The 26590-nt window shown below is 42.7% G+C and overlaps 1 protein-coding gene across 1 annotated transcript in view; it reads left to right on the top strand.

The window, feature by feature from the left end:
* The window catches only part of MET (MET proto-oncogene, receptor tyrosine kinase), a 174958-nt gene that overhangs the window by 14066 nt on the left and 134302 nt on the right, over window positions 1-26590 (top strand). The window lies entirely within an intron of this gene.

Genomic DNA, 26590 nt, shown 5'->3' with positions numbered 1-26590 from the left:
CCCGACAAATTGGGAGCCTCCCGTGACTTCCGGGAGTGTAGGCAACTATAGTTTGTGATCGACCATTGGCTCCATGTGCTCTGCACACGCTGTGCAATAACTTGATCAACCAGCCAAGAATTGGCTGATCGACCCAATTATTGCACAGTGTGTACCTAACATTAAGGTATGACAACCAATCTCATTCAGGTTCCAGAACATTTACTTTTCACTGTCCAAGAGAACAATAGGTGGCTGTACTACTTGACATTAACATATACTACAGGTTGCAGCAGTTTGCTTTGTTTGGAGGGAGGTGGTTTTCTAACAAAGTAGCCAGAGAGTGACTGATATATTGTTGACTTGTTCTACATAAATACACTGAATTTATTGGCTGATAATTATTATTCCAGCTGTTTCTATGAATTACTATCTCCAGATTTTTAAGTAGAAATTATCATAAATACAGTCAACATTGCTGCCTTAAGATGATATCATCTAGCTCCTTTATTTATCTATTGATACCACTTTAATATGATAGTAAAAGAAGAATAAATGTGAACTACTGTGGTAAATTATTCTTTTGCACTATGTGCATTTAATTTGATTGTTATACAGTTTGTGTTAATTATTAGTGGGTCTTGTACAGTATGGTATCTAAACATGGTGACTCAGGAACATCCAACACTTTGGGGCAATGTCTTGAGTTCCACACATATAAAAATGTTGTAGCATGAGCATATTTACAATATGAAATTATTGATCGACTAATATTTATATATAAATATTTAGTTATTCTACATCAGATATCAGGCTTAATACATTTCTTCCAGCTGTTTCCAATTTGGTGGTTAGATGACTTGAATCTTAATATTTCTAATATAGATTAGTATGAATGATTTCATCTCCAAAGCTGAATTTTGTTTTGTTTTTTAAAATAGATGTTAAAATATATTGATCATGAAATATGTAACTGTAGTTTCTCCTTCCATTCATGTTATGTTTTTACTATCAGTGTAATCTTTATACAGTAGTACACATTTATTAAAGGAAAATAAATCTTTAACAAAAAAATAGAATACACACATTTTCATTGTGCTTTGTGAATGGCTTATGTGGTGTCTCGTCCTTACTGCAGGACAGACCTGAGTGTTTCCACAGCCTTAAATTGCTTGGACCTCCTGTAGCCATTATGGGAATTAATCTCGGCATGATAGTTACGTTTTTACAGTATCTGTAATTTGTTCTTTCAACAGCTAATATTATCAGCATAAATGTCTCTTCTTCAGCAGTTTTTTGTCTGTGCCAGACTCGTTCTCCCTGTCTTATTAATGTCAGCATCATCTAGCATTGATGCCTGGAAATGCTGCAGATATGTCCTTGCCATCAGAATGCCTCAGGTTTTTGACCTGTACTGATACATTCTGAAATCTGCCTACATCTCACAATGGACGACATTTATTAAAATTCATTTTATGCAGTAGAGCCGCTTGTCATCATGTGAAAGTAAACAGCAGGGAGTTTTCTAATGCAGATGGGGTTTTTGCTTCTGTCTCCTGTGAGACATTGTCGCTACTAGCTTGACAAGTCAAATTGAATTAAATCCTTCCTAATATAAGATATGGCAGACATAATGTACCCCATTGCTTTCTCCCACAAACAGGCAAATATTATTGTAATGAAATGTACTCTTATTAGCTACTTGGAAATAAGCTGCTTTTGTATGTAGCCCACAAATGCTAGACAGCTTTATTTTTACCTTGCAAATTAGATTTCTGTTAGGACACATCCCTCTCACACCTAAATCAGGACACGACCCTCTCACATGTAAATCAGGACACGCCCCTCTCGCATCTAAATCAGTACACGTCCCTCTCACATCTAAATCAGGACACGTCGCTCTCACATCTAAATCAGGACACGACTCTTTCATATGTAAATCAGGACATGCCGCTCTCACATGTAAATCAGGACATACCCCTCTCACATGTAAATCAGGACACGCCCCTCTCACATCTAAATCAGTACACGTCCCTCTCACATCTAAATCAAGACACGTCCCTCTCACATCTAAATCAGGACACGCCCCTCTCACATCTAAATCAGGACACGTCCCTCTCACATGTAAATCAGGACACGCCCCTCTCACATGTAAATCAGGACACGACCCTCTCACATGTAAATCAGGACACGCCCCTCTCACATCTAAATCAGTACACGTCCCTCTCACATCTAAATCAAGACACGTCCCTCTCACATCTAAATCAGGACACGCCCCTCTCACATCTAAATCAGTACATGTCCCTCTCACATGTAAATCAGGACACGCCCCTCTCACATGTAAATCAGGACACACCCCTCTCACATCTTATTCAGGATACGTCCCTCTCACATGTAAATCTGGACATGCCCCTCTCACATGTAAATCAGGACATGTCCCTCTCACATCCAAATCAGTACACGTCCCTCTCACATCTAAATCAGGACACGTCCCTCTCACATCTAAATCAGGACATGCCCCTCTCACATCTAAATCAGGACATGTCCCTCTCACATGTAAATCAGGACACGCCCCTCTCACATGTAAATCAGGACATGCCCCTCTCACATCTTATTCAGGAGACGTCCCTCTCACATGTAAATCTGGACATGCCCCTCTCACATGTAAATCAGGACATGTCCCTCTCACATCTAAATCAGGACACGCCCCTCTCACATCTAAATCAGGACATGTCCCTCTCACATCTAAATAAGGACACGCCCCTCACACATGTAAATCAGGACACGCCCCTCTCATCTTATTCAGGATACGTCCCTCTCACATGTAAATCTGGACATGTCCCTCTCACATGTAAACCAGGACACGCCCCTCTCACATGTAAATCAGGGCACGCCCCTCTCACATGTAAATCAGGACACGCCCCTCTCACATGTAAATCTAAGAGCGATATTGCATGTTTGGACACCCTTTTACTGGACTCTGGGACTCCACATATACCCTCTCCTCCAGATTTGAATACCTCCTGGACATTTATTGCAGCTACAGAGGCTACCTAGTAGATCTACATCAGCCCAACTCTATGCAAAATTTCAATTGCTTAAGGGACTGTTTGGACAATAATGTGAGAGATATAATACCAAAAAGTAATATTGGAGCCAGTATTTTCCATTTTATTGTGTAATGAATACTTACCCATACTGGTAATGTTAATAAATATTTAGTCATTTTATTATAAACCATCCATCAATTGTTAATATATGTAAGTGAGATTATAGCTCTGGTACCGTTTATCTGTGTTTTCCTCTATATAGTGGGGGCTGACATCCCTTTTACCAGCTGTTCTCTGACAGCGCACAAGTCTGATTCTGTATATCCAATTGTCACATGTAATCACTACGCATTGTACATCTGCCCCATCTGTAGTGCAGCAGGGTATTACCAAGGTGCACAGTTACTTTTCTTTCTTATTCTATTCTCCACTCAGAATCAGGCTCATAGCGGCCCTGAGTCAGAGGTGAATGAAATGCTGATGTTTGCACAGCTGGCCGATGTTTTTTGTACTGTGCATGTGTCTGAGTCGCACTGCGCATGTGCCGCAATGGTTTGCCGATGGTGGCTGTAGTGAGTATATGGACACAGAGTGATTGACAGTCACTGTGCATTATTGGGAGGTAATGAGAGGTGGCTGGTCAAAAGTGAGTGTGTTTTGTGGGTGTGTCGCAGCCAGCGCTGCATCATTGTACATAGACTCAATGTCCCTGGCGGCTTACTTCCCGAAGGACATTCTGAGCAGCCATTGGGGTTGCTCAGAAGTTCAATATGTGACTGATGTGCTACCGATGGTGTGTCTTTGTACGCACCGTTGGGAGTCTCTGTACACATTACAGCAGCTTTGGCATTAGCATAACTTCTCAGTACCACTGTGTGCAAAGTCGCCACCACAATGGCATTAGCATCCACCTCTGAATCAGGCCCAGTGTCATCAGCCCAAACACTCATAGCCTAGTGCTAGTAGCAGTGTGTACAGGGGCACCCCACGCTCTACAACCTCCTGCAGATGTCACTGCCAACCTAGGCTGACACTAAGAAGTTTTTTTTTTTTTTAAGGGGATGAGGGGGTTACATCTAAATCTCAATGCTTGATGATGATGAATGATCAGGATGATGATTATGAATGATCAGGTCGATGATGATGATGATGATTAATCAGGTTGATGATGATGTTGAATGATTAAGTTGATGAAGATGAATGGTATGTCCTCCTCTTTGGCGCGATATGAAGATATACTTAAAGTGTAAAATTATGAGCCTTAAACATTTCTTCATGCTGATGCATTTACAGGTTTATTGAGAATTGCACATATTGGGTGGGATGCATCAACGGAGAATTGACTGCATTTTTCATATGCACCAAGCAGAGCTTGGACCCAATAGATGGCATTGACTAATAGAAGCCTATGGGCTTCTATTCATGATACTTTCCCGAGAGAGATCCAATAGGATCCCTCCAAGCATCCCTCCCAGGATCCCCCGCTGCTTGCACATGCACACAGGGACTCCTGCGTCATGAACCCAGCAGTCCCCACACCGCAAAGGAATGCCTTTATCAGGAGAGCTGTACTAAATGCCGGTATGCATGCTATGATTGGCGGGATGCATCACATCCAAAATGCAATGCTTTATTTATCCCGCCCATTGTAAGATATGTGCAATACTAAATAAACCAGTAATTGTGCTTTTTTTACCACACATTTTACTCCTCTCCTTTTGGAGTAAATACAGCTGAGGCTAAATGGGAGTGACCGAATCCAATATAATGTATCTGTCCTATGATGAAATATGTCCTGAAAGCTTGACCTGCCTGTTGAGTGGAGAGATGAGGTACTTATCTATAGTGCAGACCTGCCCATGGAGGGGGCGAGCCTCATACTAATACATTAATGTGTAGCCATTTCCATATAACGTGCTGCAGTCACAGTATCACAAATTGTACAAATGATTATTGACTGGTTTGCTTTTAAAAATAAACTGTATCTGTACATTTATGTATAAATACTGATCTATATACCTGCAGTCAGTGGCGTATCTATAATGGGTGCAGTGTGTGCGGGGCACACGGGCCCCTGGGTCCAGGGGGCCCCGCACACCCTGCACCCATATTATTTTAAACTCACCTGTCCGTGGTCCTGCGTCAGGTGTCAGCGCTGCTCAGAACACCAGAAAATGGCCGCCGCGGGCATTTTTCTGGTGTTCTGCGCATGCGCAGTAGACTCCGGGCACACTCTAGTGCCCAGAGTCTACTAATGCTCCGGTGACTGGCCAGCCATGTCAGTCGGCTGCCAGCCACAGGGGAGAGAGGAGGGGGCCCCGCACAGCGAGTGCACACGGTTCCCCCCCTCTCTTAAGACGCATCTGCCTGCAGTGAATCTTTACAATTATACGTGAACACAAAGCTTAGATTATAGCAATTACAGGGTATATTTGGTGCTTCGCACATCTGTCACAGCCATAGAGGGATGTTCAGAGGGAAGGAGAGGGAGGAAGGAGAGTTTAAAGCTGCAAATACTCAATATGCCTTTGTGTGGCCACACCCCTGTTGTGATGGAGTTATGTCCACTATAGAGTAATAGACAACAATAAACATATTATTATTAGCAGCAATAGTAATAATACTAGTAGTATTATTTATACTATACTTCTTGTTGTTAATGTTTTTTCTGAGATCCAGTTCCATGTTTCCTTCTGCCTTGCTTTTGGGGACAGTTGTTTTTCCATCCTCAGTACTTCGTTTTGACATATTATAAATGTGTTCTGTAAACATTTTCACTAGCTATTGGCCTTAACAGTCTTCCTGCAGATACAGCATTAGGACCGAATTCAATTATCCTAGAACTTAGAAGTGACAATTAGCCGCGATGCTGTACCCGGCGCTATTCGATTGCAGTCCGCGATAAACCTGCAGGCTTCACTTAACGCAGATTTCTGTTCACATCCGCCTAAGACTCGAACAGAAATTCGGATTAAGTCAGGCTTTCTGCCATTATCACGGCTGCCATGACCGCGTTAACGCATAGCTCCGTGTACTTATCCGGGTACTTGTCCTGGAACCTATAGGCATCGATCCGTCATGGGGGTTTCTGCTGTATGTACTCAGAACCCACCACCCCACCGCCCCCTTGCGTGAGATAGTGAAACCCCCTCCCGTTATCCGCTGTGACAGAATTCCCCCACCTGCAACAAACAACGCCCATGCCAGAGACAATCTTCTACAGCCTACCGTAGCAGCGGAGCCCGTCCCCAGGGACTCAATCATTTTGGAGAAGTGAGCCCCTGGCCCACAAAATCAGATAAAATATGCGTTATAGCGCTTATTTGCGATCACTGCTCCTTCCTGAGTCTAGATACTGACACTGGGCTTTATTAAGAGATTTACACAAAGCCGAGATTTTGGAATGACTTGCACTTTATTTGTTACCACACTGTGGGGGAGATGTATCAAACCAGCTTATAAGGCAGGGGTAGGCAATAAGCAGCCCTCCAGCTGTTGTTGAACTACAAATCCCACCATGCCTTGCAACAGTTTTAGCATGGCCAAATAGCAAAAATGTGACAGAGCAGGCTGGGATGTGTAGTTCTGCAACAGCTGGGGGGCTGCTTATTGCCCACCCCATTCTAAGAGGTATATTACTAAAGTGCGGGTTTAAGGAAGTGGAGGTGTTTCCCATAGCAACCAATCAGATTATACTTATTTATCTAGCACCTTCTAGAAGATAATAGCTAGAATCTGATTGGCTACTATGGGCAACTCCTCCAGTTCCATAAATCCGCACTTTAGTAAATATACCCCTAACTGTCTATGAAATGACAGGCCAAGTATGTACACACTGGAAAGATATATCTGTAATTGAACGGACGATATGTCGGCCATTGTGTACCCAGCATTAGATGTTGATTGGTTATTTTAAGCAACTTATAAAATGTATCTCTCTCCAAAACTTGATACATCCTGCCCTGAGAATGGTTTAATATTTTAGCATTGTGTGGTACATTTAATTTTGTATACTTATTTATTCTTCACTTTGGCAGTGGTACTTTACTAACTATGCTCATGCAGATAAGGATTGTAAATGTTTACTTATGCCAATGGATTCCTTAAAAATAATGTTAGCAAACTCTGTTTAATTCTGTGGCTTAAGCTGAGTACACACCGACAGATATATCGGCCAATCAATTGATCGGCAAATATATCTGGTGCCCGTCGGCCAGTGTGTACCAGCGATATGTCTGTGAACAATGTCGTTCACAGACATATCGCGTCGGCTGTGCTGTACAGCCGATGGCAGATAAATCTGCAGATATATCTGTCCATCGGCCAGTTTGCCGACCGCCCGTACACATGCAGCAGAGGCCACGGGAGGGCGGCAGGACACATACCCCCGGCCAGCGGGACCTGCGGCCAGAATCAAATGATGGTTGTTTAGTGTGTGTGAACGACCATCATCTGCAGATATATCTGTGCAGTGTGTACCCACCTTTTGTGTGCCTGTATCACGTAGCTTAGAAAACTTCAGTGTAATTCTTAATATGTTACCTAGTGCAGAACAACAGTAAAAGTATTAGATGAAACCCCCTTAACAGTAGTACATGCAAGCACAAATTAAGCAAAGATAAATTGTGTCAATTGGCAAACTGTTTAAAGTGTGTAATATTTTATTAATGTAGTTCACATTCATTTGAATATGAATCAGTACATAGGCTGCTTGTTGTTTTTGTTATTGCATAAAACATTTAATTCTAGCTTTATTGTAAATCAATTGAGAAGACAGGCTGCAACAGTGAACACAATACAGAATGAAGGCATTTGAATGGACGCATTTGGGAGATTAATCACTGTCTCTTTTCAGATTATTGGAGAAGTTAATTATCTGGCATACTGTTATGTTAGCCATTCAACAAGTTTTATGATCATTTTCTGTTTATTTATTATTTCAGTGTAGTCAGTGGAGCAAAACTTTGTTCAGGTAAATTAGTAATAAAAGTCAAATACAATTATGAAACAATATTAATGCAAAACTAAGCTGAACTAGCAAATATATCAATATGTGTGACTGATTCAGCTTGTCTATAATGCACCATGTGTTCTAATCCTCAAATATCTAATAGGATACAGGGCCTGATTCAGAGCCGCTCGCTAAATGCGAGCAATGTTTAGGCAGTGCTGCCGCACAGCAATGCATTAGCACGCCCAGTATTAGCGATCACATAGTGTATGCAGACACCCGCCAGCCTGTCTTAAGACGCCCACTTGTGCACGTCATGTCCAGGAAGTGTATGCAACCATCAGTACATCGGATGCTATAGCAGCGCTTGAGGTTGACCATACCCTGCTGCAAGCACTGCGTGCACTTCAGTGTAAAAACAAGCCAGGTGATGTGCACTATGATGCTGTCTTTTAATTATGCACACCTCTAAAATGCAGTTGAGATGCTCAGACACGTCTGCGTTTGCACCACCACTCCCCCATTTTTAATGGCCAGCCCCTGTTACCACCTACAAATGGCTTCCCCTGTCACTCACTGTGCTGGGCTGTCTATGCGCAGCGAGCGATCATATTGAGAACTTTCGCTAAGGTATGCGATGCATACGCACAAAGCATGCACAATGCGTACAATGCATACCATCGACAGCAGCTAGATTATGCATCTTAGCGAGCGGGTCTGAATCAGGCCCACAGTCAGCTAGAAATCGATCTGTGAGATCGGGGAACACTGACCAGCTAGAAATGAAAGGACGTGAAGAACAACAAAACCTGTACAATTTGTACAATAATGTTTGTATCCAATTTACAGCTTTAAAATGCAGCATATTTAACAGAGTTTCTTCTCCAGACAGAGTGATGTATAACATTAGTACTGCAAGCTTGTCAGAACGTAGTGGTGGGCTTTAACAAGAGGATGGTTTGGGTGGATCATAGGTGAGGTGTCTACTGGATTTGTGAAGATCGGACATATGGAGTTTACTTTATCCCAATGAATTTTCATATAATGGGAGAGGTGTAGAAACCATTATGTAGGACTGGAGTTATCACATCTTAAGTAACTCCATGACTGCCATGATGTCAGATAATGGGGCATGTTTGAATATGTGACTGGAATTAACCATTATTTTCCTGTGTGTTGGCTATTTTTGATCAGCACTAATGGACTGTAATAAATCTAGAAGTGATTATTCCATTCAGCCTGAGAAACAAATGGCTGGATCTCGTCCAATTTGGCCACCCACATGTGTAGGTAACCTGATAAATCTTCCTGTCTGGATCTGCCCATATGTGGCCTCTCTAGTGTACTTTTCAGTATGTTCTTGCCTAACTTATGTTCTTGCTATTTACTCATATTATTATTGTTCTAAAGTGTTATCAAACTTTTTTGAAGTTTTTCTGTATGTAGAAGTATCTGACACAAGGCCACTGAAGGTCAGTGATAGATGCCTTGTTTGCAGTGTTAAGATAGCTTTGTATTACCACATGTGTTCTCCCACATCAACTCCTGAGAATAATAAATGACTCATCACATACTCGTACCAAAATTGAATAATGCTAAAATATAACCAGAACTGAAACAAGAATAACAGTTTAGGTGGGTCTTCATACATTAATTTAATGTTTATTTTGCTTTAGTATCTTAGCACCTAAAACGTAATGTGCTGCTTCCCACCTCTTGAACTCTCTCCCTCTCCCCATCAGACTTTCCACCTCTCTACAATCCTTCAAACGGGCTCTCAATATTACTTCATCAAAGCCTTCCAGCTCTCATCCTAACGAGCTGCTACAGTCCATGCTCCTTTCTCCCTGTCTATCCCATCGGTTTCACACCTATTTGTCTGCCCCTCCCATTTAGAATTTAAGCTCTCACAAGCAGGGTCCTCTACCCTCTTGTGCTTCTCCTTACTTATACTTTCATTTACTCCTTACTCCCCACTAGGGAACCTAACACTTGGTTGCTTACACCTTGTTGCTTATTACGTGTTATTATCACTAATGCAGCAATGTATATAAACCATGTTCTTGTCCTGCATTGTATTGTACTGTAAGTCACTGGTTTCTTGATCACTTATTTGTTTATATATTTTGTAAGGCGCTGCTGTGGCGCCATATAAATAAACAACAATAATAATAACTCTGACATAGCTACTGTTGTCGCTTGTCCAGACAACAGAAGTATATGGAAAAGAGGGATGGAAGCAGGTACATAAGAAATATCCAATTTTTTTTCAAGCATTTTCACAAAACTGGTATTTCCATATTTAGGACTTTTCAAAACTTAATAGTAATAATTGAAAAAAAAGTATCGCTCTTAAGCTGGATACACACTATACGATGTTTATGATTTATGATTCAGATCCGCTTCGGAACGAAATAACGTATGATATATCATATAGTACCCAGCTTTTTTTGTACTACTTCAGCATTAAAATCTCCCTAACTGGGGGTTTCCCTTCATTTTTCTCAGTATGGTTCTTAACCACATAACTGACAAAAAATTTTTCCAAAAACAGCTCCGAAATTGTCGGATTTTTTTATGATTAAATTAAGTCAAAAACATAATTTTAAAACTTATCCAACACAATTAAAACTTTTTAAAAAAAAAAACAGTATCCCATAAAAATAGCAAATTTTATGGTATATTATACTGATGGCTATTGACAGCTGTACCATCGATGGTCAATGGGCCAACTATCGATAAAAAATCATTGACTGTTTGAGCCTGCAGCTACCGATGTTTTAAAAACGGATCGGTCGTACACACTATATAATGTGTATGATTTATCATTCCGTTCTGCATCGGAACGATATATCATACAATATATTGTATAGTGTGTACCCAGCTTTAATGTACAACTTTAGCATTGCAATCTCCCTAGCTGAGGGTTCCCCTTCATCTTCATCTGTGTTCTTCAAAAGACAGAAAGTGTGCTCTGCATAGGGGAAGAATCTTTTTACACTACCTAAAATATTTCTTAAAGTTTGCAGTAACTTTTTTATAACACAAATAAATTTACATTTTAGTTTAAATGGACCTCATTTGTACACAACAGATAAGTAATTACAAGGAAATTCTACACGTCTTCATTTGGGTCCATGCAGAGAAGGATAATCTCTTATTCAGGCCATGAAAAAAATTGAATTGTCTTAATATCAAAAGCAGTACTGTGTGCTACTTATAAACAGTGCTGAGAAGTATAGAAGCTTTTTAAATCTTTGACATATTCCCTTTAACATATTCCCTTTAATCTTTGACTTCCCTGCAAGCTAACTACTAACTAAACAGTAGTCTACAAAATAAACAAGGAAAGCCAGTTACAGGAACCTTGGCCAGTTTTAAGTCAGTTGCGCTTAATATTTGCTGTACAGAGTGAAACTGCTAAAAAGTATACTACATGTAACCCTCAGTCTTTGAAGCTGGCATACACTATTTACCTCCTTACATTGCCAGTTTATTAATAAGTATTTTAACCGAAAATAATTTATAAGTAATCCACACAAATAATATCTGCAAATATGGCAGCTTTAGTATAAGTTGAACAGGGCCCTCTAAAGGAAACAATCAATAGCCTTTGAACTATGCTTCTTTGCATGTTTTAGGTGAGTCCATATCCATTTGCATTCTTCTTTGTGTTGCAATCACTTTTTCAGGATGTAGCAATGAATTTCAAACTCTACAAAACAGTAGTAAAGACACAATAAAAATGTATATCAAACACAGATGAAATAACAGCGATTATGTAGCCTAATTTGGATTTCATTGCATCTTGCATGTCATTGAAGCTATATATTTTATTTTTAATTATCATATTATATATTGGGAGCCTGTACTCATCTTATTTTAAACTCTAGTGTATGTGTGTGTGCTCAAGCATGTTTTGTGTAGTGCTTCTGGTATCATTACAAGCAAGGTCTGCAATGCAAATCCAGTCCTCAACATTTGTTTCAAATTGCAAACTATTGCTGTAATAGGAGGAGCCAGGGTGTGCATAAAATAGTATAGAAATACACATTTCTGTACTGCGCATGCATACCAAAAATGTGGCTAAACCCTATCTAGGGTCACAATAGACTTTGTAGAAATAAGGTTCTGTGATACTTTCTCACACTTTGGCCAATGAGAATTAAGTTGTGGACAGGCCTTCATCAGTGTCAGGGCTCTGCAAGGAGCAATTCAGCAGCATTGATGGGGTATGCTTATTCCCTGCATTAAAAGGTAAACAAAAGTAGAGGATCCCATGGAATTAGATGTACAATAAATATATGAATGACAGATTTGGCCAGCATGGTGTTTTATTTATTGCAACACATCAAAATTTTATTTTCTGACTTTTAGTGGGGAATTCAATTATTTTGGGGGCCATTAAGTAATGGGTACCCAACGGGCAATATACAGTTGTTTTGCCATTGGGCACTAGTGCCATGGACGCCCATTACTTATCACGTATGTTGCTCCCAAAATGCATCAGTATTAGCCACGTACAGTGGCTATACCCATGCAAACTACTGGGTGCACTGAATTTGGACACCCAAAAGCCCGACTTTGGGTGGATAACTGCTCGCCACCTCGGGAGGGTGTGAACAGAAATAATGGGCACCTGCAGCACTCGTGTCCCTCTGCAAAATAATTGGATATTCCCAGTCGATTGCTCATTACTTGTGAGCGCCCAAAACCAATTGAATTCCCCCATAACCTTTTTTCATCCAATATCCACTCGATAGAGGTGTTGCTGGGAACTTTATTTTTTTTAGAACAAGGCTATTTTTATTCTAGCAGGGTTGTTGGAGAGGAGCAGTGTTATTGCAGGCACAGTTCCCCTGGAGAACTGAGCCTAGTGCTGAATAGACATGGGTTGTATCCAGCTACAAAGGAGGGACCCCACACTACAGGTTTTTTCTGCCTGGTGCTGGTTTTGACTTTTACAGGGGGACCCCACACTGTTAGTCTTCCTGCATTAGTGGCAACCAGCCCAGACTACGTGTGCTAGAGCACAGGTTCTCAATGTCACTGCCAGGGTTTCTCGGCATGGTGGTCGGCGGTTATTACCTGTGAGGTCACTATGGCGGGGGGTGTGTGGCAGTGGTGCTGGTGTTTGGCGAGGGGCTTTGGCTGCGCATGGGCTGATAAGGCCTGGTGGTGTTTCCGTTTCATTTGGCATTGGTGCCACCATCTTGCCTTCTGACCATGTGATTCAACTGCCCAATCCTGGTGAGTCATGTGTTCCCTCCAGCCAGTCATAGCGCGGTACGGGGTATTTAGGAAGGTCCAGAGCCTTCCTTCATTGCCAGTGCAATGTGTATCTCAGTCTAGCTGAGAGGGAGTTCTCTGTGCTCACCTATTGTTACCTGTGTAAACGCTACCTGCCAGCCTGCTTGTCAGCTCCTAAAACCTGCTGGACTACCCTGCATCCTCCACTACCTTTTCCCCTGCCTGAGTGCCTGAGCCTGCTGACACCCTGCACCCTGCCTCCATTTCACTCCCAGCTGGACTCATTACCTCTGCCTGTATTTATTTCGTTCCCAGCTGGACTCATCACCACTGCCTGTATTTATTTCACTCCCAGCTGGACTCATCACCACTGCCTGTATTTATTTCAACTCACTAACCTGCATACTGGACTGTTCTTATCTTTCACTTTCTGGACATTCTCCCATTATCCTCACTACAGTAATCAAGTGCACTTTAGTGCTAAACCTGGACTTTTTGCTTTTGCCATTCCCATGTCTTCTAAGCCACTCATTAAAAATTCTACCTTTTTATTTAAATCTGCTTCTGTGTTTGCTTCTGTCACCACCCCGGGCCCACAACTAAACCAGAACATTACAGTTTGCACTGGCCACATGGATCCGGCCATGGATCAGGAGTCTGGAGTGGATTTATTCCGGTGCATTTCTGGTCGTCTAGAAAACCTGGAAACTATGCATCATCAAATGGCTCAATTTCTGCAAGAGATGTCTAAGTGACAGGATAATTTGCAAACCTCCTTATTCACCCCTGAAGTACCAGCAACTACATCCGCTTCAGCGTCTGGGAATACAGGAGATAGGTCACCTCCCCGCTTACATCTCCCTATGCCAAGCAAATTTGATGGCAATCCTAAACTCTGTCGCAGATTCCTAAATCAGTGTGATATACACTTCACTTTACAGCCTGATAACTTTTTAACTGCAAGAACCAAAGTGGCTTACATCGTCTCTCTGCTATCCGGCCTGGCCTTGGATTGGGCTTCACCACTCTGGGAGCGTTCAGAAGTGCTGGATAACTACGCAGGCTTTGTGTCATCATTTAGGAGGATTTTTGATTAACCTGGACGTACTGTATCAGCATTGTCTAGCATCATGACACTGAGACAAGGAATCGGTCATGTCAGCCAATATGCCGTGCAGTTTTAAATCTTGGCATCAGAGCTCACATGGAATGAGGAAGCCCTCACCTCAGCCTTTTGGCATGGCCTGTCAGATCGACTAAAGGATGACCTGGTCACCCGTGAGCTTCCTACTAACCTAAACAACATGATTTCACTTTGTAATAAAATTGACCTGCGCTTCAGAGAACGTCAGGCTGAAAAGCCCAGAACTGACCGGCAAAGGTCTTTACCCCTTCCTTTCCTACCCGTCCTATTCCTTCCCCTACAGATGACGAGCCAATGCAGGTGAATCATACCCACCTCTCCAAAGAAGAATGTCAGAGAAGATTACAGAAAAACCTCTGTCTGTACTGCGGAGAGTCAGGTCACCTGGTGGTCTCTTGCTCCCGTAAACCGGGAAATGCCAAATACTAACTGACCCTGGGGACATCAAGTTAGGAGTTATGAGCTCGTCCCCAAATACTAAAGATTTCAAAATTACCTTAGCTTTGGATCTCAAAGCTAAACCTGTCTTTGCTACTGCTCTACTTGACTCTGGAGCAGCCGGAAATTTCATGACTTCCAGTTTAATCGACAAACTACAGATTCCTTGTACATCTCTCAATCACGCGATTTCCCTGACCTCTGTAGATGGACGTCCTCTAACTAATGGAATAGTCACCAAGGAGACTCAACCAGTACTAGTCCGAATTGGGGCACTTCATTCTGAGTCTTTAACGTTCTTTGTGATACCAGAGGCTTCTCAAGAAATCATCCTAGGTCTACCCTGATTACGCCAGCATAATCCCAGGATAGACTGGTGTTCCATGCAGATTCTTTCATGGGGTACAGGCTGTCAGAAATCCTGTCTTCCCAAGATACGACCTGTAAGAAAGACAGCTCTATTAATATCCTCAGCTATTCCTAAGGAATATCAGATGTTCGCTGATGTGTTTTCTGAGCAACAAGCAAATGTCTTACCTCCTCACAGAGAATGGGATTGTCCAATCTATCTAATACCTGACAAGATACCTCCTCGTGGTGTTACCTATCCATTATCCATGCCTGAGACTCAAGCCATGTCCAAATACATCCGGGATAACCTGGCGAAAAGGTTTTATTCGTCCTTCCACCTCACCTGCTGGAGCTGGGTTCTTTTTCGTTGGCAAGAAGGATGGTGGCCTGAGACCTTGTATAGATTACTGGGGTCTTAATGACATAACAGTAAAGAATCGATACCCTCTTCCCCTGATTACAGAGTTGTTCGATAGGGTAAAGGGCTCCATCATATTTTCAAAGCTAGATCTAAGAGGGGCTTATAATCTCATCTGTATTTGTGCTGGCGATGAATGGAAGACCGCCTTTAATACCAGGGATGGACATTTCGAATACTTGGTGATGCCCTTTGGATTATGCAATGCTCCTGCTGTTTTACAGAATTTTGTTAATGAGATTTTTCAGGACCTGTTATATGTTTCGGTTGTTGTCTACCTGGATGATATACTAATTTTTTCGTCTTCTGTAGTTAGACATCAAGAACATCTGAAGGAAGTTTTAACCCGTCTGAGAAAGAACTACCTTTACTGCAAGTTGGAGAAATGTGTCTTCAGTGTACCCAGTGTGCCTTTCCTTGGCTATGTCATCTCTGGTTCCAGTCTGGAAATGGATCCCAAGAAGGTACAGGCGATTTTGGATTGGACCCGACCTCAGACTTTGAAAGCCATCCAGAGATTGCTGGGGTTCGCCAACTACTATAGACGCTTCATCAAGGGATTCTCGTCATTACTGGCTCCCATTACAGCCCTGACCCGTAAAGGTGCCAATCTTGCCCTATGGTCACCTGAGGCAGTGTCTGCTTTCCAGCTCCTAAAACAAGCCTTTATTTCTGCTCCAGTCCTTCGACAGCCAGATCTGGATAGGCCTTTTTTATTGGAAATGGACGCGTCATCGGAAGCTGTGGGAGCAGTCCTATCCCAGCGTTATGAGGACAATCAAGTTCATCCCTGTGGGTTTTTCACCAAGAAGTTCTCGCCTGCCAAAAGAAATTACGCCATAGGTGTTCAAGAACTCCTGGCAGTGAAGTTGGCATTAAAAGAATGGAGATACCTGCTGGAAGGAGCAAAGTTTCCTGTGTTTACTGACCATAGAAACCTCCTTTTTCTCAAGAATCTTCAATGTGTAAGTCCTTATCTGGCCCGATGGGCAATATTTTTTGCCAGATTCCAGTTCACCCTGACCTTCCGGTCTGGGTCACTTAATCAAAAGGCAGATGCCCTATCTAGATCTCTCCTCTGTGACGATAAATTAGAGAATCAACACAATACCCCTGTCTTGGAGTCAAGAGTGTTCGCCACCTTACAGGTCCAGCCTCCTACTGGGAAATCTTTTGTGGCCCCGGAGTTAAGGAAGCAGCTCCTCACTTGGGCACATTCCTCTCGCTTTGCAAGGCACTCAGGCACCCGGAAAACCTTGGAGTTTTTAAAAAGAAACTATTGGTGGCCATCCATGAAAGCGGACGTATTGGAATTCATTTCTTCATGCTCCTCTTGTGCCCAGCATAAATCTTATCAACAGGCTTCGGCTGGTGAATTGTTGCCACTACCCACTGCATCACGTCCATGGACACATCTCTCCATGGACTTCGTCACAGATCTGCCAAACTCTCAAGGGTTCACTACTATCTGGGTCATAGTGGACCGATTCTCAAATATTATCCATTACATACCCCTAAAGAAACTGCATACTGCTCTTGACTTGGCTCACCTATTCGTTCAACACATAGTCCATCTCCATGGTCTTCCTGTTGATATAGTCTCTGACTGTGGTGTTCAGTTTACTGCAAAGTTTTGGAGGGCCTTATGTTCTGTACTTCAGGTGAAACTACATTTTTCCATGGCTTACCACCCACAAAGCAGTGGCTCCACTGAGAGGGTTAATCAAGACCTAGAGACCTTCCTGAGGATTTTTATGACATTGTCTCAAGATAATTGGGCTGCATTGCTGCCATGGGCCGAGTTCGCACATAATGCCTCCTACCACTCTTCAACAAATCAAACTCCATTTCTGATCGTTTATGGGCTTCACCCCCGCGTTCCTGAATTTCTAAGTCTGCCTGCCTTTGATGTCCCAGCCGTAGAAGACACAGTGCGGGATTTTGCTGCCATCTGGACTCAAGTGCATTCTGACTTGGTGAAGGTGTCCTCCCGTTATAAAATCCAGGCCGATAAAAAGCGTAGGAAGGTGCCACGCATGCAAGTTGGAGACCAAGTCTGGTTGTCCACCCGGAACCTTCGTCTTCGAGTCCCATCTATGAAATTTGCCCCACACTTCATCAGTCCCTTCACCATCATAGAAGTCATTAACCCTGTGGCTTATCGCCTACAGTTGCCCCATACCTGAAAATCCCCAACTCCTTTCACATTTCCTTACTCAAACCCCTGGTGCTGAACAAGTTCCAGAGTCCTGCCTGCTTCTCCCCAAGTCCAGACGGAAAGAGGAGTCGAGTTTGATGTCTCCCAGGTCCTGGATTCCTGTCTTCACAGAGGTCGTTTGCAATATCTGCTGGATTGGAGGGGTTATGGTCCGGAGGAGCGCTGTTGGACTGATGCCCGAGACCACACGCGCACGCAGGGGGGGTTTCTGAGTACCTGGAAACCCCCCCTTGCTGCCAATCCATCGCCATGCAGCTGTAGGATTTTAGACAACTGTGTCGCTGGCGGCTGGAAGAAAGCTGCCTGCACAGTGCCCGCCCACATTGACATGCACCAGGTCCAGCCATCGCGGAGAACGGAAAGGCAGAAAGAGCAGGGTGGGGGTAGCTCCTCCCACCCTGCTCTTTCTGCCATTATGTTCTCCTCCACGAAGGACAAACTGCATGACAGCAAGAAGATGTCAGTTATTCTACAGGGGCTATTGTACTGGACTACAGAGGGTTAATCTGCACAGCGCACCTTCACCATCTGGGTCCGGGGCACATGAAGAAACATGAGTCAGCTGATGCAGGCATGCAGGGACTGCACACACTGGGGAGTCTCCTGCAGAGCTCCTCCCTGCTGCTGCCTGGCTGTGTCACAGAACAGGCTACTCTGACTCTGGAAGCAGCAAATGTAAGTGAAATCTACAAGTTAAATGCTTGTACTTTGATTGTTCCAGTAGCTGCTCCTACTGCAGACAGGGCCCCTCCTCCCAGCCACATCCCAGAGCAGCAACAGGTAGTCAGGTACCTGGAGCCTTTTCCCAGCAGTCTCCATTCATGATGTGGAACTGGCTCCAGTCCAAAATGTCCCCCATGCAGGGTGGGGAGGGGGGGGTGGCTGTGACCAGTGTCTGTTTGGATTGGGTGTAATTGTCACCTATCATACATGTTACTAACTTACATGCAGCTAAAGGTGGAGCCATGTCATAGCCTGCTCCAAAGTCTGTGTTCCCCTACACCAGCTCCCTGTCCCCTCCATACCCACCCAATGCTAATCTGCATCACCTCTCTGACACTTTCATGGACTCCACTACTTCTCTGCATCACTTCCCTCTCACCTCACTATACCCAACACTACCTCTCTGCATTACATAAATGATTTTTCCCTAAATAGCACTACATCACGTAGCCCTAATTGACCCTCCATACCTAGTACTACTACACAGATCACTCCATATCAAGCAGTGCACCTTCCTCTTCCACTTTTCCAGATAAAGCAACGTGCTGGGTCTTAGTCATAAACCAATCATAATTCAGCTTTTCTGCCCAGAAGGCAAAGTTATCTTCAAGCAACAATTTTCTATAACTATTTATAACTGGGTTCAGTTAGCGACAAGTTTAAATGATGAAAAAAAATCAAATTGTGACCATCTTCAGTTGCCATAGTGTATTTGGGGCTAAATAGCTTGATATACACACAACAGCTAGTGTGGTGATGTAGTGTAGTTATATAGTGTGGGGAGGTAGTGTAGGTATATATAGTGTGGGGAGGTAGTGTAGGTATATATAGTGTGGGGAGGTAGAGTAGGTATATATAGAGTGGGGAGGTAGTGTAGATATATATAGTGTGGGAAGCTTGTGCAGTGATATAGTGCAGGAATGTAGCGTGGTGATGTAGTGTGGAGAGGTAGCGTAGTGATGAAGTGTGGAGATGTAGTGTGGAGAGGTAGCGTGGTGATGTAGTGTAGTGATGTAGTGTGGAGAGGTAATGTAGTGATATAATGTGGAGAGGTAGCATTGTGATGTGCTCCCACTGCCCGCCCGGGAGAACTTCTCTGCACATGCTGTTCACACCCCTTGCAGTGACACACATAAAGGCCCTTGATAAATTTCAGCTCCAGGCCCATGTGGATCTTAATCTGGCACTGCTGGTAATGCAGTTTGAGTCACCCGGTGGCGGGTTTCCATGGGAGGGGGGTGTTCTTTTATAAATTATGCTGTGCTAGTTTGTCTGCGTTCCTGTTTTTAAGTGAAAGCGGTGTCTGTTAGTGTATGTGTGTGTGGTTCGGTATTTGGAAACCCCCCTTTCAAAATCCTGCGTTTGCCACTGCGAGACGTCCATGATCCTGCACTCATCAGGAAGTTCCATTCTGCCCATCCGGAGAAGCCTGGTGAGTGTCCAGAGGCCACTCAAAAAAGGGGGGGTACTGTCACGGCCAGGGTTTCTCGGCATGGTGGTTGGCGGGTATTACCTGTGAGGTCACTATGGCGGGGGGTGTCTGACAGTGGCGCTGGTGTTTGGCGAGGGGCTTTGGCTGCACGTGGTTCTGTGCGGGCACATTGTCATTCAGGGCTGATAAGGCCTGGCAGTGTTTCCGTTCCATTTGGCATGGGCGCCGCCATCTTGCCTTCTGACTATGTGATTCAACTGCCTAATCCTGGTGAGTCATGTGTTCCCTCCAGCCAGTCATAGCGCGGCACGGGGTATTTAGGAAGGTCCAGAGCCTTCCTTCATTACCAGTGCAACCTGTAGCTCAGCCTAGCTGAGAGGGAGTTCTCTGTGCTCATCTCTTGTTACTTGTGTAAACGCTACCTGCCAGCCTGCTTGTCAACTCCTAAAACCTGCTGGACTACCCTGCATCCTCCACTACCTTTTCCCCTGCCTGAGTGCCTGAGCCTGCTGACACCCTGCACCCTGCCTCCATTTCACTCCCAACTGGACTCATCACCACTGCCTGTATTTATTTCACTCCCAGCTGGACTCATCACCTCTGCCTGTATTTATTTCAGCTCACTAACCTGCATACTGGACTGTTCTTATCTTTCGCTTTCTGGAAATTCTCCCATTATCCTCACTACAGTAATCAAGTGCACTTTAGTGCTAAACCTGGACTTTTTGCTTTTGCCATTCCCATGTCTTCTAAGCCACTCATTAAAAATTCTACCTTTTTATTTAAATCTGCTTCTGTGTTTGCTGCTGTCACCACCCCGGACCAACAACTAAACCAGAACATTACACTCAAACCCTGTCCTCAGGACCCCAAACAGTGCATGTTTTCCAGGTCTCCTAACAGAATCATAAGTGAAATAATTAGCTCCACCTGTGGATCTTTTAAAATGTGTCAGTGAGTAATGAATACACCTGTGCACCTGCCAGGTGACCTGGAAAATGTGAACTGTGTGGGGTCCTGAGGACCGAGTTTGAGAACCCCTGTGCTAGAGCATGAATCTCTTTATGTTTACCTAATCTTAAGCTGGGTACACACTGACAGATATATTGGGCGATCAATTGATAGCCCAATATATCTGCTGCCCGTCAGCCAGTGTGCACCTCCTATATGTCTGTGAACGACGTCGTTCACAGACATATTGCATTGGCTGTGCTGTACAGCCGATGGACAGATATGTCTGCAGACATATCTATGCATCGACAAGTGTATACGGGTGGTCTGCATACTGCCCATACACATACAACGGCAGTAGCGGGGAGGGGGGCGGGACACGCCCCCGGTCACTGGGACCCTCGGCCAGAAGCAGATGTTGGCCGTTCAGTGTGTATGAACGACCTTCATCTGCAGATATATCTGTATAGTGTGTACCCAGCATTAGTATGGGTGTTTCATGATTTATTGCACTGCTACTACTATGATGCAGGGAATTGCTTATCTTCACATGCTTTGGCTTTAATATTAACTGGCACAGTTTAAGCAGATACTCATAACAGAATAAGCCAGTGCCATTTTACAATAACTGAATTCCATGTTCAGAACATATTTCCAATATGAAAACTTGTAATTTAATATTTTTCATGTATTATCGTATGTTACAGAGGTTGGCCATTATACAGGGAGACAGGTCCATTTTCTTCTGCTGAAACATTGGTGACCTGTAACCTTACGTTTCTTTATCTTGTTCTCTAGTCACTAGCCACAAGCAGGCATGACAAGTAATGAGAGGGGAATATTTTGATTTACTGGGTCTGTGAAACACCTGTTGAGAGAAGATCAGTTTCACAGGGAAATATATCTTGTGCATCCTTCTGAGTATTTTTTAGTTTGTCCTGGGAAAGTTCACGAGGACTGAAATAATGAGAAATTTCTGCAAATCATCAAAGGGACAGTGAATTTTCCTTAATGCTGCCCACCGCACTCTGAATGGCCCTGGGAGGAATATGACACTGTTATCTTCCAGTTTAAGTTACAACGTATTTAACTCCATTTCTAACCACACAGTCTCATAGCTCCAGGCTCTGTTTATCAAAGGAGTAGCAAGCATCAGATATGGGTTCTTGAAATACAAATACATCAAATTAGTGTGAAATGAAAAGCTGGTGATTATAGTTCAGTAAATATTGTTACATCCCAGTGCCCAACTACAGAAAGTCTTTTATTCCAAAAACAAAATAAATATATGAAAACTGCTATATAACTGAAATACACTGATATAAATAGTTTTTATCCACAAAGTGATATTGTGAAACCACACTTTCTAATTGGGTGAAAAAATCACCTTATTCTTGGCACCTATTATTAATATTAGCAAAGTGCTTTGGCTGTTTCATGCCCTGTCATTCATCTTACAGCCTGGCAGGAAGCTGTGGCCTGAAAGTAGCTGTACATTGGGTATGATTATGCAGATCAGTAAGAAGCCACCATCATAGACAATGCCGCTTTCCTATTGGTTCTCCCTCTCACATCCCACTCAACAGCCATTTTAAAATGGTGAATTTAAGAGATCTGTGGGTGCTCTACCACCAAAAGGAACTGGGTAAAACATTCAATATACAGTTCACCTTGCTCTAAAAAGGGAAAGTACAGATAAAAGGTGAGTAGCAACGCCGCTTTCACAATATTTTACCAGAAAAATCTATTTTTAAACAACTTTATAACAACCCTTTTTAAAATCAGACTTATTTTAATGACGGTTGAGAAAACATAATATAACTTTCTGAATGCTTTTATTTTTACAATATGAGTTTTTTTCCCATATGTTGGTATTTCACTATAACGTTTAAGATTCATCATATCTGGCTCAACTATGGGACTCTAGCTTTTAGGTTACATAAAATGCTAAGCTGGGTACAGATATATCTGCAGATTATGGTTGTTCATACACACTGAACAACCATCACTGCCTCTGACCGCAGGTCCCCCCTCCCCACCGACCAATGCAGCAAGTGTACGGGCGGTCATCTGACCACCGGTACACACAGCACGATGTGCAAATATATCTGCAGATATACAGTATCTGCCATTGGCTGTGCTGCACAGCCGACTCGATATCTCTGTGAACGATGTCATTCACAGACATATCGTCTGTACACACTGGCCGATGTGCACATGATATATCGGCCATTCAACTGAACGATATGTCGGCCAGTGTATACCCATCATTACATCAGTACTAGTCCTGTAAGATAGTGTATAAAGAATCCCTATTTCTTAATTTATTTTTCATTTTTATAGAATAACACCCCCTGCTGAAATCAAACAAGTAATGGATAAAGAAAAACTGATAAGTAAAACGTATAGGACAGCTGTGCAAATAGAGCATGTTACGGTTATATTAGGAATATATTTCTAGTGAGAGCTTTTGTACAAAATACACCTGAATCCACTTGCTTCCACCCCAGCAGCTAACAGTAAAAGTCTGCTTTGGTAATGATTGATATCATTAATCACTTGCAAAAGCCCACATAGCTATTAGCTTACTGATAAAGACACAACATTGATAAGGTTACAAGAAGGCACAAGTTTGCTACTTGACTACTTGTTATTGTGCTTTGATAAAGGAAGGTTTTATTTAATGTTTAAAGTACACAATGAAACAAAACTAAGCACCTTGAGGATTATTGCAGTTTGCAAATTGCAAACATTGCCCATAGTAAATTGCAATGGGCAATAATAACTGATATCAAACAATCATTAAATATTGTTGATTGATCTAGTGCAGTGCTTCTCAAACTTGGTCCTCAGGACCCCTAGCAGTACAGGTGTTCCAGCAGGACCATTGGGAGAGTGTGCGAGCGCGCCATCACCCAGGGCGCAGGGCTATGGGGGCAGCAGTGGCTTGCATGGAGAGCCACACATGCGCAGAAGGCGCATGTCGGTGGTTGCATCTCCGTGGAGAGTCCTTGGGTCCTAGTGCTCGTGGTTATTCTACCCTTCAGCCGCTGTGCAGCAATGTGCTTGGGAGGGGGAGCTGAGAGAGGGGGGCTCAGAGCATTTGCCAAATGAAGGACCTGCCCTGGGCGCCAAATATGTTGTGTACGCCACTGCTCCAAAACATTTATTGTAGTTGTTAAGTATTATCAGTTCTTCATAGCACTATACTGTGTTATCAAGTTATGTTCCACAGTATATTTTAGAATGACATTCCTCAGAATTCCTGTAAATCATTTTACCATGGTTGAATCATGCTCTTGCATGTTTATGATGTAAGTGTCACACTAAAGTGTGATTATTTGTTCTGGGATCTTAGCTTTTTTTGTAAAAATTATTTGGGGTCTATTTATAATAAAGCTGCAGTTATTACATTATGTATTGCCTCTTATTGCAGTGATACAGAATGTGATACTGCTGCTATTTATCATACCAGGGCTGCCCTGGGAGCCTCAGCGAAGACCTACCTGCTCTGCTTTTATTTTTTATTATTCACTAGCTGCCAGCCTATATGTCGGTGAAAGGTTACAGTATGTGTGACTAACGTCTGTGCACCTGCATCATTTGTTGAGTTGTGGGGATCCAGCAAATCCTACATTAACTATGGTATCTCTAATTTCTCAGACATTAAACCCTCTGGCATTCCTATATTACCTGTTGAATAGGAAAACTTTGTGATAGAGCTTTTTAGTAGTGCTTAAGCCACCATTTCTGTGTGGCAGATAATGTGGGATAAATATACTATACCTGCCAAGCCAGTGAAGACACCTGTGTACTACCTTGTAATTTACACTTTAGAACCATGTTACACAGTCAGCTTGTGAGTGGAGCTGAGCACACAGTGAGCTCCTCTCACCACACACAAATGTATGTCAGGCAAACTATGTAGTAGCTTTAGCAATGCCGTAGGTTATGCTGGCCATACACTAGCGTGATTTCGGGCCGATTGCACGATTTTAGACGCCTCATACGACGCATTGTGTGGAAATCGTGTAGTATTTAGGTAGGAATACGATCCGATATGCTCTCCTGCTGCTCTTCTATTGTATCTTATGATCAGATGTGCAGCATATATTATCCATCATAATCATATGCAGATCGTGCCCTGTATTTGTGCATGCGATGCATCGTGCGTCCGACCGTCCGAGTGGCGTCATTTAAATCTATTATGATCGCATGATTTTAGTGAGGCACATGATCGATCATATCACGACCCGTCGTATAGGGGCAAATTATCGTATGTGAGTTCGTATGTACATCGTGTGTCAAAAAGCCCCAAATCATGTAGCCGGGACTGCTAGGAGCTGCTGTGGGGAGTTCAAGGGAAATCGTATGCTGAATCGCGTCTTATGCTAGTCATACTAGTGTATGGTCAGCATTACAGTATGCTAGGGTTGTATTGTACTTCCCAGTAATCATTACCAAATTAGAGTTTGCTGTGTAACCATTTATACGGCTTATATTACTTTAGGCTTTGTCCTGGACCTTTCTGGGTCAGAGATGCAGCAGGATGATATGAATCCAAAGTGTGTGCTCTAAAGATGGGACTGTATGGCAGGATGACAGGTCTGATATTATAGAGCTTTACAGTGACATTATCAGACTAGATAGTGGCATCATGCGGCTATATATGGTGGCGTGGGGTTGTTATATTGGTCACGTAACTGTATATTGTGCCTTTTGGGACATTGTGTTGGACATGTAAATGTAGTGTACGTACTGGGCATCATGTATATACATTGAGTAAATTCTGTCTGATATACAGAGCAATTTTTTTTTCCCATACATTACTTGCTATAGATTTTGTTTTGAGTATTAGCACAAAACAGTTTTATTTTTCTATTTTTACCATAGTGCTCATTCTAAGTATTTATACAAAGATAAGTGTCCTTCTACTCCATAACACAGGTTAAGTATAGATGTTTTATTTCACTTTAGAGTGATCTGTACTATTTATATAACACTAGGTATAATATATGCTTTTCACTGATATATACAATGTGTCTAGTTTAACCCCACCCCAAGGGGATCACACACTCATATATATATATATATATATATATATATATATATATATATATTCCAAGTTTCGCTGTAAACAAACAAAGGAGGCAGAACAGGTTATTCATTTGATCTGACAACAGAGGTCAGCGTTTCGGCCTTCTGGTGGTCTTTGTCGAGACAGGTCATGAGGAGAGATACAGCACCAGCAGTTTAGATATTAACCAACTTGATAAATTGTACATTTATTTTTAGATTTAGAATAGTTTCAAAAGAATGACCAGTTATTAAATATTGTATAATTTAAGATTTCTGCCTTATGACATATGAATAAAGGGAGCCAAAGGCACAGATAGGGATCAGTGTATGTATACTTTCCCCTGTCCTTACTGTCAGCTGCTTGGAAAGTTGCCTTGTGCATTACATTATGGTCTTTCCATGTAATTTACCAATCTCTTTGTGATAATCCATCACCCTTCCATTCACATGTCAAAAGCAGAACAGAGGGGAGACGGGATTGCCTAACGTCCATGTGCACATAGCCTAAGGACGCACAGTTACATACACTTAGTGATCAGTTTTGGGCAGCTGTAATTATGTGATTGACAAAACTATACTGTGATTGCTGTCAAATGTTAATAAGTT

This window comes from Taudactylus pleione, unplaced genomic scaffold (assembly GCF_031769625.1).
Source record: "Taudactylus pleione unplaced genomic scaffold, aTauple2 ptg000041l, whole genome shotgun sequence".
In the NCBI taxonomy this organism is placed as follows: domain Eukaryota; kingdom Metazoa; phylum Chordata; class Amphibia; order Anura; family Myobatrachidae; genus Taudactylus; species Taudactylus pleione.
Note: the sequence above shows the minus strand (reverse complement) of the source record. Positions and strands in the feature narration are given on the sequence as shown.